The 12,952-nt window shown below is 42.2% G+C and overlaps 1 long non-coding RNA gene across 3 annotated transcripts in view; it reads right to left on the bottom strand.

Annotated features, from left to right (window-relative positions):
* Positions 1 to 12,952, bottom strand: part of LOC139040037 (uncharacterized) — a 48,635-nt gene that overhangs the window by 8,764 nt on the left and 26,919 nt on the right. For 2 of the 3 annotated variants that reach the window (XR_011493782.1, XR_011493783.1), the window contains 2 exons: positions 7,273 to 7,415; positions 4,863 to 5,022 (listed from right to left, as the gene is read on the bottom strand). This is a non-coding gene — a long non-coding RNA (uncharacterized lncRNA). Of the gene's footprint in view, positions 1 to 121; positions 1,391 to 4,862; positions 5,023 to 7,272; positions 7,416 to 12,952 lie in introns of those variants that run through there. The other variant, XR_011493784.1, reaches the window with a different exon arrangement.

Here is a 12,952-nt window from a genome sequence, read left to right as displayed (position 1 = left end):
AAGTCCTTTTTGCCATCTAAGGTAACATATTTATAGGTTCCAGGGAATAGGATGTAGACATCTTTGGGGGCCATTATTTTGTCTACCCCAGTTTCCTATTCCTGCTATAGCACATTACCAAGCATGTAGTGGTTCAAAACAATACAAATTTATTTTCTGATAGTTCTAGGGGTCAGAAACACAAAATGGGCCTCAATGGGCTGAAATAGGGTGTTGGCAGGGATGCATTCCTTCCTGGAGGCTCGAGGGAGAATCTGTTTCTTTGCCCTTTCCATGTTTTAGAGGCTGCCCGCATTCCTTGGCTTGTGGCCCCCTTCCATCTTCAAAGCCAGCAATGTTCGTCCAGTCTTCTCACATCACATGGGTCTGACGCTGACTCTTCTGTATCCATCTTCCATTTATAAGGACCCTTGTGATTACTTGGGTCTATGCAGATAATCCAGGATAATCTCCCATCTCAAGGTCAACTGATTAGCAGCGTTAACTTCATCTGCAATCTTAATTTTCCCTTGCAGTATAACCTACCATATTCAGGTTCTGGGGATTAGGACATGGACATATTTGGAAGGGGAGAGCATTATTCTGTCTATCGCACATACTCTCCTGTTTGAATGTCAAACCAAATTTGAGGGATGCCATCAGCTCCATTTTATAGGTAAAGAAGCAGACAGAGAGCACAAGCGCCTTACCCAAGGACAGCTATGCTCATAAACAGACCTAGCATTAAACTCAGTTCTGTATGACTTCAAAGCATGGCCCTTTCCACGACACTGAGAATAGTAAAGATGTAAACAGAACCTCCCTCGTAAGCTAGAGTGCTTCAGCAAGTGCCTGGCACATTTTATATGCTCAACAAACAGATGCTGGCATTATTATTCACCCAAGCCTTACCCAAGCACTCTGAGGCTTGCTTGCCAACCAGGGCAGAGTCTTGGGGATCGTTCTTACAGCCATATTTTATAGGAACTCTCAGAAACAATTTGTTCAAGTTGTTCCCTTGGAAACTTTATATATTTTCAGAGTCTCCAAAATGAAAGGTCATGTTGGATAGTAGCAGCTGGTGGGAGCCTGAAGCTGAAACTGGGCGGGTTTTCACGAATTCACATGGGCAACTTCCTCTCTTTCCTGTCAGTTTTGTTATTGCTGTTGTACCGAGAGAAAGGCTTGGACCTGGACACCTGGGATTCACGTGAGATTTAACTTGTGAGAGAAGATGCAAGTTTCTATCCCATGTGCGTTCTTCCGAGGAGAGGGTTTCTAACTCTGAGAGGAGTTTCTGATTTCCTGAAATGTTAAGAAACACTCATTCAGAGAATGAGTCCAGACAGAAGGATCCCGGAATTCAATGATCTTTTAAAAAGTTTCCTTCTTGTAGATCATTCTTACAAACCTAATTAAGAAACAGAATGAATTATAACCTATAAATCTTTTGGTGTTGGTTTGCCATTATGTCTTTTATTTATTAAAATTACCAAAGGATGTGATCATGCAATTTACATTAATAAGAGTAACTAGTTTTCGGTATTGACAAGTATAACTTGTTTTCTGAGAGGATGTAGTAGAAAATAGAAATACCCAACTTCTAAAAAATATTTTTAGAAATAGACGTTGCAAAGGACTGCAAGACTGGCCTGGCAATTTTTCATGCCTATGGTCACTGCTGTAGGTTTAAACATCATCAGTAGAAAGTATTGCAGGATGAGTTATTATCTATAACATGGGTTAATAAGTCATTCGTTCTACTCAAGCACTAAATTCTTAGAAGATATATACTTTGCTATTTTTCTGTCTACTGGTTATGTACATTATGTTTACAAGTACGCCATGGTGAATGTGCCAGGAAGAAATGAATTCTTGTCAATGCCTATTATCTGAAAAGCAGAAAATTTTTGTAAAAAGATTAGAATTCAGCAATTTTTAAAATGGCTTCTGCATAAAGGAGAACTCACATCACAATTTTATTCATTTGTAAATACTTTCACGAAAATAGGAAATCAATTTCCTAATTGATATTCGGGATAATTTAAGGAAATTAAGTATTGCTCTACCATCCTTTGTTTACTGAGGGCTGCTGTGTCTTGTACGAAGGATGAAACAGTGACAAAATAGAGCTGTACAGGAGCTGGCTGTGAGGTAGGTGCTGAATGTTATTTCCCTTCCCTTGGATGGGAATCACTGTGCCCCGCCCCTAAAATCATTATTCAGAGTTGTTAAACTTCATGTAACTGGAATGTAATTGGAAACATTGATGCATAACTCAGGGCTGATTTTCAGAGCAAGTGTCTATGAGTTTATACCAAAGAAAAAAAGCACAAAAAAAATGGTCTTCTTTGAGATTAGTAAAATTTATAGCTTGTTTCTAAGCCAAGGGCAGGGAGAACACTCCTAAATAAACACTTCTCTCATCTAGATGAGGAGAAGTATCAGAAAATGAAGCTAGCAAGCTTCCCCTGACTTCGATGCACTCCGTTATGTGTACCTTCTGCAACCGGGTCGGACACACCTTCACATTTCCTCCCCAGCAATCCAGAAAGCCTGCGACAAACCACCTTGAAGAAATCTTTACAGTATTGCTAAAAATATTACTCTGGGGCTGGGGCCAAGAACTTTCTGAGCACCACTATGGAGACTGACCTGGGCTGGACCTAACTTTTGTATTTTATCCAGATTAAAAAATTAAGAATATCTGCCCAGTTTGCTTCCCCTCCCTCCTCCCTCTCTCCATCCTTCTTTCTTTCCTCCCTTCTTTCCTTCCTTCCTTCCTTCCGTTTATTATAAGTCTTTGTAGGCACAGTCAAGTCTGTATTTCTCATCGTAGTATCTTAGCACTTAGCAGAGTGCCTAGCATATAGACATTCAATAAATATTGAATGATTGAGTGAATGAATGAGTTCCGCAAATACGTGTGGAGAGCCCACTATGAATAAAAGATGGCGCTAGGCCCTGGGAGTTGGGATGGGAAGGGAAGTGGATTCAAGGGTGAAGTCCCAGTCCTGTCTTAGTGAACGTCTACACCCTTCTCTTTAGCGAGCATTTGACCTGGGAACATGGCTCTATTAATCAGAGTAGAATCAGAATGCCAGGTTTGCATTGCCTTCTACTACATTCTAGCTGTGTGAGTTTAGGGAAATTATTGAATTCTTTGCATCTCACTTCCTTGCTTCTAAAATGGAATAATATCTACCTGTCTTATTTACCAGGGTTGCTGTGAAGATCAATTGATCTAATGTGTGTGAATCCCTCTGTAAACTATTAAGCAATTAAATTATTTTCACCTAAATAAGAGATGATACATATAGAAACACTAGTAATTATAAAAGTAATATGACTAAAGCATGACAGAAGTTCAGACAAGATGATGTGTGTATGGTTCACACTGTAAAAGTAGTAATTCAAATAATACTGTAAGCTCAGTATTAGTGTCTTCAATTTTATAGATGAGGAAACTGATTCAGAGAAGTTAAGTGACTTAGCCAAGGTCACAGAGCTAATAAGTAGTTCAGATGGGATGGCCAGATCTCCTCTTTCACTGAACTCTGTATGTTTTCCACATTCAGTCCAGTTAATTAGCATAGGAACATATTAGCCAAAATATGATGGCATTATTGCCATTTTTCTACCATTTCATTTATATTTTGCTAACTTTCTGAGTTCAAACTAGATCCCACATAAAAGTATATCTTTTGTACATATCCTTAAATGATTTCAAGAGGGTTATCAAGCATAAATCAGGAGAAAAATATGATTTTTGGCTATTAAATAACACAATGGTGTTCAAATTTTGGAAGACTTCTGCATCATTGGTTCTGGAGGAAAAAGGCTGGCAGTTTCAAATAAATGGTGGCTCGAGGCCTGTAGTCTGTCTTCACCTCCCACTCAGGACATTTTGTCAAAATAAAGATGTCATGTTCCCCCAGGAGAAATATAGCCTTGGAGGAGGAGAGTGAAGATTAAGCATGTCCATCAGTGTGAGCTCAGTGTATTGTCAACAAGTAACATATTTCCCTTCTCTGTGATGGTCACCTTGTGACCTGGACTGGGGTCCTCTGCATAGGGTTCCGGATCTCTGCTGGTGTGGATGATGTAGCTGGAAGGGATAGGACACGTCGCCAGAAAGACTGGTGGCTGCTTTCTTGTGCCACTCAAGTTTAAAAGAGAACGTTACATGCGTACCTTTGGGGGATGGGGGCTGGATTCCTGGAAGTGATAGCGTAACTAAGTCAGCACTTGCTCCCTGTGGCTCTAGCACAGTGCCTTTGAATGCAGGTTTCAGACATCCTGCAGCTGCAGTCTCTCCTCCTCTCCCTTCAAATTCTCTCAAGTCATGACACGCCTCTGACAATTGTTTCTTTCAGCTACAGTACATTGGTTTGTCCTCCTTGCCCTCAGGTCATAGAAAGGTTTATGATGGTCTTTATAAACGGACTCACTCGTCCCCATTTCCCTCCCTCTTGTTATCCTGGCTTTCCTCAGCCATTTCCTAGGAGGTGCCTGCAGCCCGGGTGTGCATTTTATTGCCCTGCTTAATACTCCTTCTTGGTATTTTAGCTGTACCTCCAGAACATTCCTCCAGAACAGAGACTGCCTGTCTCTGGGCTCCACTATTTACTCACTGTGTAACCTTGGGCAAATTATTCATCTTTCTATGCTTCAGTTTTCTCATGAGTGAAATAGGGAGGGTCATAGCACCAACCTCATGAGGCGAGGGGATAGAGGGAAAGTAGAGCACAGATCTGACACAAGGCTGTGGGGTTCCAAACCCGAGCTCTGTCATTTCTTGCTTAGGGGTCCTTGAGAGATACTTCACCTCTGTAAGACTCAGTTTTTTCTCTTATTCAAAGGGAGATCATAATTGTACCTACCTCACAGAACTGGGATAACAATTAAGTGAGATAATATTGATCCAGCGCTTGGCACAATGCTTGGCACTGACAGTAAAGTGGTCAGTTAGAGATGATCAGCAGCAGCAGCAGCCACATGTTGGTTTTGTTGTAAGTCATTCCCTCCTCTCTGTTCTTTCACCTAAAAAAAGAGCCACTGTTGTTTTATCTAAAAAGGAGGGGTAAGGAGAATAACAGTACTTTGCCTTTTTCAAGTAACAAGAATGATCAAGAACAGTGATGAGTATGAATGTATCAAAGACATATAAAGAACCACAGAAATCCAAAGAATGATTATTCTCGATAGATGCTGATCGGAGTGGAATCGGAACTGCTCTAGGTCCGTGTGATTCAGAGGAGAAGCACGCCTTCGATTCCTCAACCAATTTTTCAAGTAACACAATTCCAGCACAACACATCTCTCCCCAGAGACCCATCAGTAACTGTCATTTGACACCTTTACAGCACACTTCCTTCAAAGAAAATGCTTATTGAATGTTGTACAATAAACCATTTCCTCGTCCCGGGGCTGAACAACAGTGGCCCATGGGCCCCTTCTCCATTTCAGTGAGCTAAATGCTGTTTTTTTTCACAGCCTCACCAACTCAGCTTCCCATCTCATTCCCAAAGGATTAACTCTTTCTGCTCAAAAAGGCACAAACTTCTTTTCAGTTAGCGCAAGTGTACTCATTCCACCTCTGCAAACACAGCGGGAGAGCACAGACCATTTGAGGTCTCCTTGGAACCTGGCTCTTCTTCACCTTCAGATCAAATCCTCTATGTCTGGACTCACCATTTCTACTGAACTAAAATGACCAGGACTCCAGAGGGTAAACCCACGTCAACACTTTACCAGGACTGTGGCATCTCTGCCCTGGTAGGATTCAGGGTTTGGGGTTTATCTAAAAGCCTCAAGGACTCAAAATCTGTGGGTTCTGGGCTGCTCTATTCAGCAGGCTCTTTAACAAGCTCCACTTGGTGCTTCTTGCCCATTAGCTTGGTCTTGCTTACTCTCTGGCTCTGAAGTCTCACTATTGACAGCAGGGAACCTACTTGTTCCTCTCTGCCTTGTCTGCTTTAGAGCCTCATCAGGGAGCCACAAGACTGTGGCTTGAATCCTGATCCAGAGATTTGCTGGCTGTGGGTGCACAGCAAGCCAGTTCAGCCACTTGAAGCTTCCATTTCCTTATCTGCGGAACAGGGTTGCATTAGTTCCCCCTATGACTGTTCTGAAGATCAAATGAGGTAATGAGTGCAGAAGTTGCTTTTTCAACACCTGAGACATGAGATGGTCTCAAGCAATATTAATTGAAATTGGGTGCTTATCTGTTCCTCCAATATCTGACCCCTTATAGCTTTTATATCCTCCAGATCCTTCTAGTCCTGGCCTTAGCTGCCTAACTCTTCTTAGTTGTTATTTATATCCCTTCAAATGAATACACTAACCTTTGCATTTGATGCCTGGAAAATAATTTGTCTCAACATTCTAATTCTAGGTCAATTAAAATAAGTTTAATGCATTCCTCAAGCCTTCAAGGTTCATTTCTACTGGAAAAATCCAAATGCAAATGAGACATCTGGTTCTCACATACAGATGGTCCATGCAGTATTTACATCTTTGTCAAATAAAGAGAATGTGAAGCCTTGTGTAGACACAGTCCACATGTCCTCTATTTTCTTTGTTAGGGATTAGAAAATATGAAGAAAAAAATGACAAGAGTGTGATGAAAATCTTTTCTGAAGTCTTACTAAGGTGCATTTCACTGTAAGTCGAATCATTTGATTGTTTTGAGCAAACGCTTTTTTATTTTTCCCATGTGTGGCACTGTTTTCAATTCTATAGGAAGTTCAAGAAAACCATGGTATAAACTCTGCTCAGAAGGGTAACAGAAACCTTTCATAAGCCCTATCTTTTTGCATAGAGAGTCTTAAAGTGTGGATTGCAAATCCTAGAGCTGAGTTTTCTAATTACAATCATGATTCCCAAACTCTGTGTCTGATTATTAATCTAAAACCAATTAAAATTCAATGCATATTCATTAAATGTGTCCTACTACTAGCCATGAATTATCAATGATAAAGTTCACTCCTTGCTCTTTACAAGCTTTCAGTTTAATTGGAGGAGGCAGGCGAGTAACTGGATAATTATAATACAGTGCAAATGTGGTCAGTGCAAATGTGATCAGTGCAAATGTCAGTCCTATAAGAAGGAATTGAAAGCACGCACACACAGACTTGCACACACACGAGCTGGGGTGGGTCTTAGTCTCAACTCAAATGCCAGCTTCCTCCTCTGAACTCTCCCAGCGTTTTATCTGAACTTCCACGATGGCCCTTTTCCATTTTTGCATCCTCCACAAATATTTGTAGAATGAATGAACAATTTCCTTACCTTTTCCAAACACAGGAAGCTGGTATCTATAGCTGAATAGTTGCTGCTCGATATCTGATCCTGCATTCTATTAGCCAAGCTGCTTGCTGAGTGATAAAGTCCCTGGGAGCCCCACCCCTGAGAACTTGCATCTTTGCACGATCCTGCAAAGCACAGGAATTTAATGAAATGAGTAAATAATCAAAAAAAGAACCCACCTCTGGAACTTTAAGCATAGCAGAGCTGGCCACACGTCATGCTGTGTGGGGGCGTGTTATATGAAAGCCAACTGTGGCTAGAGGATCTTCCCGAGTACTCGTCCAAGAACCCACAGCGCCTTCCCTTGGTCCATGTTGGCCTGTTCTTCACCCTTTGCTTTTCCAGTCCCTGTGTTTACTCTGGCTTCTATCTGCTTCTGGACCCTCTCAGGTTTAGCGACCTGCCCTATCACCCTTATCTGACCTTTGCTTCCACCTTTACTCTGCTCCTTGTGTCGCCTTGAACTCAGTGTCACCTCTAGCTTCAAGTAAAGGACCCCTCCAAGGTGGCTTCCTCTCTGAGACACAGTCACAGGCTGGGGGGGGGGGGTCCCTGGTTCCCCCCTAGAGAGGAAATATTTGGACAAGTAAAGGAGGATGGAATTGAGGTGTTTGAGTCCAGCTATGCCACTTACCAACTGTGTAATCTTAGATGAGGCTTCACCTTTCCGTGTCTGCCTCCCATCCGTAAAAACAGAGGTAACCCCTACCTCAGCTGGTTACGCAAATCAAAATTGAGTGTACGTGAAAGAGCCTGGGACAAAGATGACATTCGACAATTAGCAGTTCTTCCCCCTGTCACAACTCCCAGCTGTGGCCTCCATTTCTTCCCAGGCCCTGATGTCAATTTGACATTCCTCCTAAGGCAGAAGGATTAGGGTGACTCATTCCTAGGGAAATTCTAGATTCACCTACGTTTGGTGCTTCTTCTTGCTTTTCAAAGATGGTTTCCTGTTTGCTCTCTCAATTCATCTCAGGAACACTGGAGTATTCCCAAATCCAAGACATGAGAATTATTTTGCAGCTAACTCATTGATAGTTGAATATGACACAAATCCATGTATCAATAAAAGTACCAAAAGAATCAAGGTAGTCAGCAAAAAAGGACTTGTGATATGCTACATTATTTCCAGTGGTATAAAACAGAGATGTCCCAGCTATCTTGCTTTTAACTTGTATCTTAAGGATTTTCTATTGCCTTTGTGTATACATAAATTTATTTGCATGAACTAAGCTGTAAGAATATTTTTGCCTTAGTAACCTAGATCTAAGTGGCTCCTTATTCCCTGAGCCTCACTCTGTTGCCCTTGTGGACATGTTGGTAGCGTGGGTACACCAAGAAAGAGACACAATTTAAGAGATTCCTTAAAAAGACCAAGAAAGCATTCCAAGACATGGATTTGAAAGAATATGCCATAGAAACCCAAGTTTTCAACACTTTGACTTTACCCTTTACCCTCTACCCTCTAGACTGGGCTAAATAAATATCCTTGTCCTTGATCCTTACCCATCCTTGGGGATTGAGAAGGCAAATGGGACACTTGTCACCCCATTTATTACTCAGAGTTCTCCAGAGAAACAGAACCCATGGGATGTGTGTGTACACATATGTTGTGTGTGTATATATATATGGATCGGAGTATTGGAAGACGAAATACTTCCAATAGGGGAATGTTCAAATCTATTGTGGCATTGTAAATTGGAGCTTCCTCGAAAAAGGCAGTTAATGTAGCAGTTAAAAATACTAGAGAAGGATCCAGACAACTAGTTTGTCTTGGATGGTAGACCAGGAAGTTGCACATACACAGAGCTGCATGTTCTGCAGGGGCTCCTTTGGGGTGTTTTATGACCAAAGTTGGTATTTGGTTTCACCTGATTAAAAAATTTTCCAGCCTAAAACGATGGCAGTCTCACTGTCTGGTGTAGAGTTCGGGATTAGGATTTTCCATCTGCCACATGCTGGAGAAATTCCCAGATGACATTTTTTAATATTCTTGTGAGTATTCCTTCAACTCACTTCCTAAGTAGGGGAGGAAGGGGCTTCTCTTCAGACACTTGTCCTTTTCTGGATCCTCACCAAGCACAAAGACATGTCAGTCTTACTCTAAGATCAGCTGGTTATTAAGATAAATAGTTCTGCCCTTAATTGGTCTAATGAGATGTCATGAAGTATCATCTTAAACACAGGTCAGAAACACTGTATTTATTATTTACCATGAAGTCCTTGTTTCATAGTCCTTCATTCACTATCACACCTTTCCTGAATATTCTCTTAACCTCCAACTCAAGTGATTCCTGACTCCCTTTAAAGACATCACTTTCCCAAATGGAGGCTGCCTATTTTCCTCTGAAACTTCAGGTGAAGAAGCAGCATGGAGACAAAATCCTGCAGTTTTTAGCTAAAAATCCATGCTCCTCATAACATCCAGCTTCACCGTTATTTGTCCTTCCTCTCAACCTCCAGACACCAACTTCCTGACCATCTCTTCTCCTTCATGGAGTCTGGGCATCTGGCTCACTCTTTCTTTCTACCCCAAATTCTGCCATCATTCTGGATGACCCCAATATCCTAGCCTCCTTATTTGCATGCTTCCCTCAGGTGCTTAGTGCCGTGTCCAGCGTTACATAAAGCTGCCAGGGGAAAAAAAAAGAAAATGGACCATATACCTGGGGTCAAAATATTATTTGATGATTTTGGATGCAGAATATGTATATTAAAATAAACACAGGTGGAGTATGGAGTAGAATGCAACTATATGGAGATTTTACAGATGGAATGGTAAAGATGGGCTGCTTAAAACTATGGCCCCAGACACCCAAGACTATTTATTATGCTCTTTTACGACTCTGGTGGAGAAGCGTGCGAAGCGCTGCCCTAGATTCTCTGTTCCCTGCACGCCTCAACTCAGCCACCAATTCCCATGGCCACACCCTGTGAATTTTATTTATTGTCCAGAACTTGTTCATCTCTGGTTTTATTTCCAAATGTCATCATCTGTCACATAAACAGCAGCCTCTCACATAAACTTTGCTTGTAGGAAAATGATGTGTCTCATTGTTTAAATTCACATTTCTTTGGATTCCTAATGAGACTGATTTTTTTTTCATGTTTGTTGGTCGTTTTTGTTTTTTCTTATGGTCTTCCTGAGGAGTCCACTTCTTATAGTTGATTAGTACTTTCACTAACAAAAATATTTTCTTTAAAAAATGTTATTTTGTTTTTATGAATTTTATTTTAAGAATTGCCAGATTGTGTTTAATTCGGCTTACTACACTTTAAAAATTATTTTAAGAATAATCAAATTCAGACTCGTGCATTTTAAAAAACATTAACACCGAACTGTGTTTGGTTTTGTAGGTGGGTAGGTCTCATTTGGCAATTTTCTTGTGGTTACTTCTGAAATAAACCTTTTTCCTGCCTCTGGTGGTTATAAATATACCTAGAGGCTCATTAAAAATATTTTTAGTCATTTTCATTAACTTTTGTCTTCAAATCTCATAACCCTGAGAGAAGTTTTCTTTCTTTTTTTCAATAACTAATCAAATGCAATGTCTAGTTAATGATAGGTATAGCATTACTCTAGACCTTGTTGGAACCATCAAGAACTTTGAAAAGACCCAAGTGAGTAAATCCATAATAGACCCTTGGACCCAAAGCACACAGGCAGCAACTCCTCCTGATTTCACCAGATGTCAAATTAGCACATAATCTTGGACCCTAATATCAGGACCTTGTGCCCCGCCTTCCCAAGCCCATCTGTGTTCTCGCTGAGGAGGGAACGCCCCCCTCCCCTGTGCCTCACACTTTGTTAGAGGTTTACCAAAGCAGTTTTTAGTATAAACAGCTCTTTCAGTTTGGTTTTGGTTTACTAGTCATAGAATCCCTTTTCATGGGGAAAGCATCCAAATTACAGGCATGGAGCTGCACTCATAACCCCAGTTCCCCTTGGACACTGGGGCATTGTTTCTGGGAAAGCCCCCATCTGTCTGCCTCCCTCCGTTCTTTCCCAGGGATCCTCGCAGGCCCTCAAGCAAACAGATCCATGGTGGGCCCCACCCGGGAGTCTGTCCCACCTTCACAGACGTGTCAGAATCCAGAGTTGGTCAGGGTCTCAAGCTGGCATCCCTGCCCACTAGCACTGTGAATTCAAGAGCCAGAGGATGAACTGTGGTAAGAATTAGGGAGAGCAGCGGCTACTTAGCCTCTGGGCTATTTTGGTTCCTGCAGCCCCGGGCATTTCTGGTTGAATGCTGCCGCTCACAGCACTCACACAAGATCTGGAAGCCATCTGGAGTTCAAAGGCACCCACAGTCTTCAGCAAAGCAAAGCTGGGGGCAGCTCCTGGCTACACAAAGGACATTAACATACACATCTGTTTCAGAGGCCTGGAGATTTCTAGGTGGAGTTTCTGGCTGAAAAGTGGCTGAAGAAAATCCATGCCTACACTATTTTCTCGAAGCCCAAGCTCACTGGGTTTGGAACAGGACCAGGAAGCACTCTTAGTACAATTTACGGAGTGTTCAGAAAGGGGTGTGTCAAAGGTCAGGAAATGAGGGCACCCTCTCCACCCTCTTCTCAGCATTTAGATGGCAAGGACTCAGCCCTTCTGACTGCTCAGGAGATAAATGAGCCCCCAGGAAGCAACGAACCCCAACTCTGTTTTTGCTCCTTGGAGCACACAGCAGACTTCATGTGATTCTCAGCTTTGGCATTTCTGAATCAATAACAAAAAAGACAGATTCTATCCTATTTCTTATTTAGTAACTCCCTTTCATTCCTTCTTTCTCTTTGTTTTTTCTCCTCTGTCCTCCATCTCTTAACCTCTTCATACCCATTCTTCCTTCTCCTCTTCTTATCTTCAGCTCTCCATCCCCCATGCTCCATTCTCCCTCTTCTTCCTCTTCACCCTTGCTCTTGATCCTCTTAGAGCTGAACTTTAGCAGAGGTTGGCACAAGACAATTTAATCTAGACTCTTGCCTCCTTCTTGATGAATGTCCAGTGGCGCCTCATGACTGAGCGGGAAGGGTGCATTTCCTCTGGGGTTCATGAGTCTGAGCCCTGAGACATTTCCTCTAGCAACCCCGCTGCAACTCATCTCCCCACGGAGAAGATGGGCAAACTTCCAAAGGGAGACATTGTTACCGAACTAGGTTCGTTTTTGCCTGCTGCCCAGAAAGCCAAACACCCAGACAACGAGACTGCAGCGGAGAGAGAGTTTACTCACAAGGCAGCCGCATGAGGAAGAGAGAGCATAAGTCTCAAATCAGCTTCCCTGAAAATAGGGACTCGGGTATTTATGGGATAGGGGGCAAGGTGGTCTGAAAGATGGAGAGAGGTGAATGGAGGTGAGGAGAAGTGAGGTAATGGATGATCTGCACAAGCGTGGTCAGACTTCATGCCTCTTTATAGGACCCATGTTCACAAAATGGCAGCATTAGCATGATCTGAGTGTGGAGTTCTTCGCCTCTTGACATCAAAAAGTCGCCTATTGTGCGGGCCTAGTTGATGAGTTGGTCGTCTCAACTGGCCTGAAGTGGACAAGAAGTTCTAATTCCTGAAACACAGCTCACACACCCATTACCATGGTGACCCAGGTTCCAGGAAGATGTTATCTACGGGAGTCTAGTGGGAGTCAGACAGCACATTGCCTAAGCGGCCCAG

Source organism: Equus asinus, chromosome 13 (assembly GCF_041296235.1).
Source record: "Equus asinus isolate D_3611 breed Donkey chromosome 13, EquAss-T2T_v2, whole genome shotgun sequence".
In the NCBI taxonomy this organism is placed as follows: domain Eukaryota; kingdom Metazoa; phylum Chordata; class Mammalia; order Perissodactyla; family Equidae; genus Equus; species Equus asinus.
This window is presented reverse-complemented; position numbering and strand designations above follow the sequence as displayed.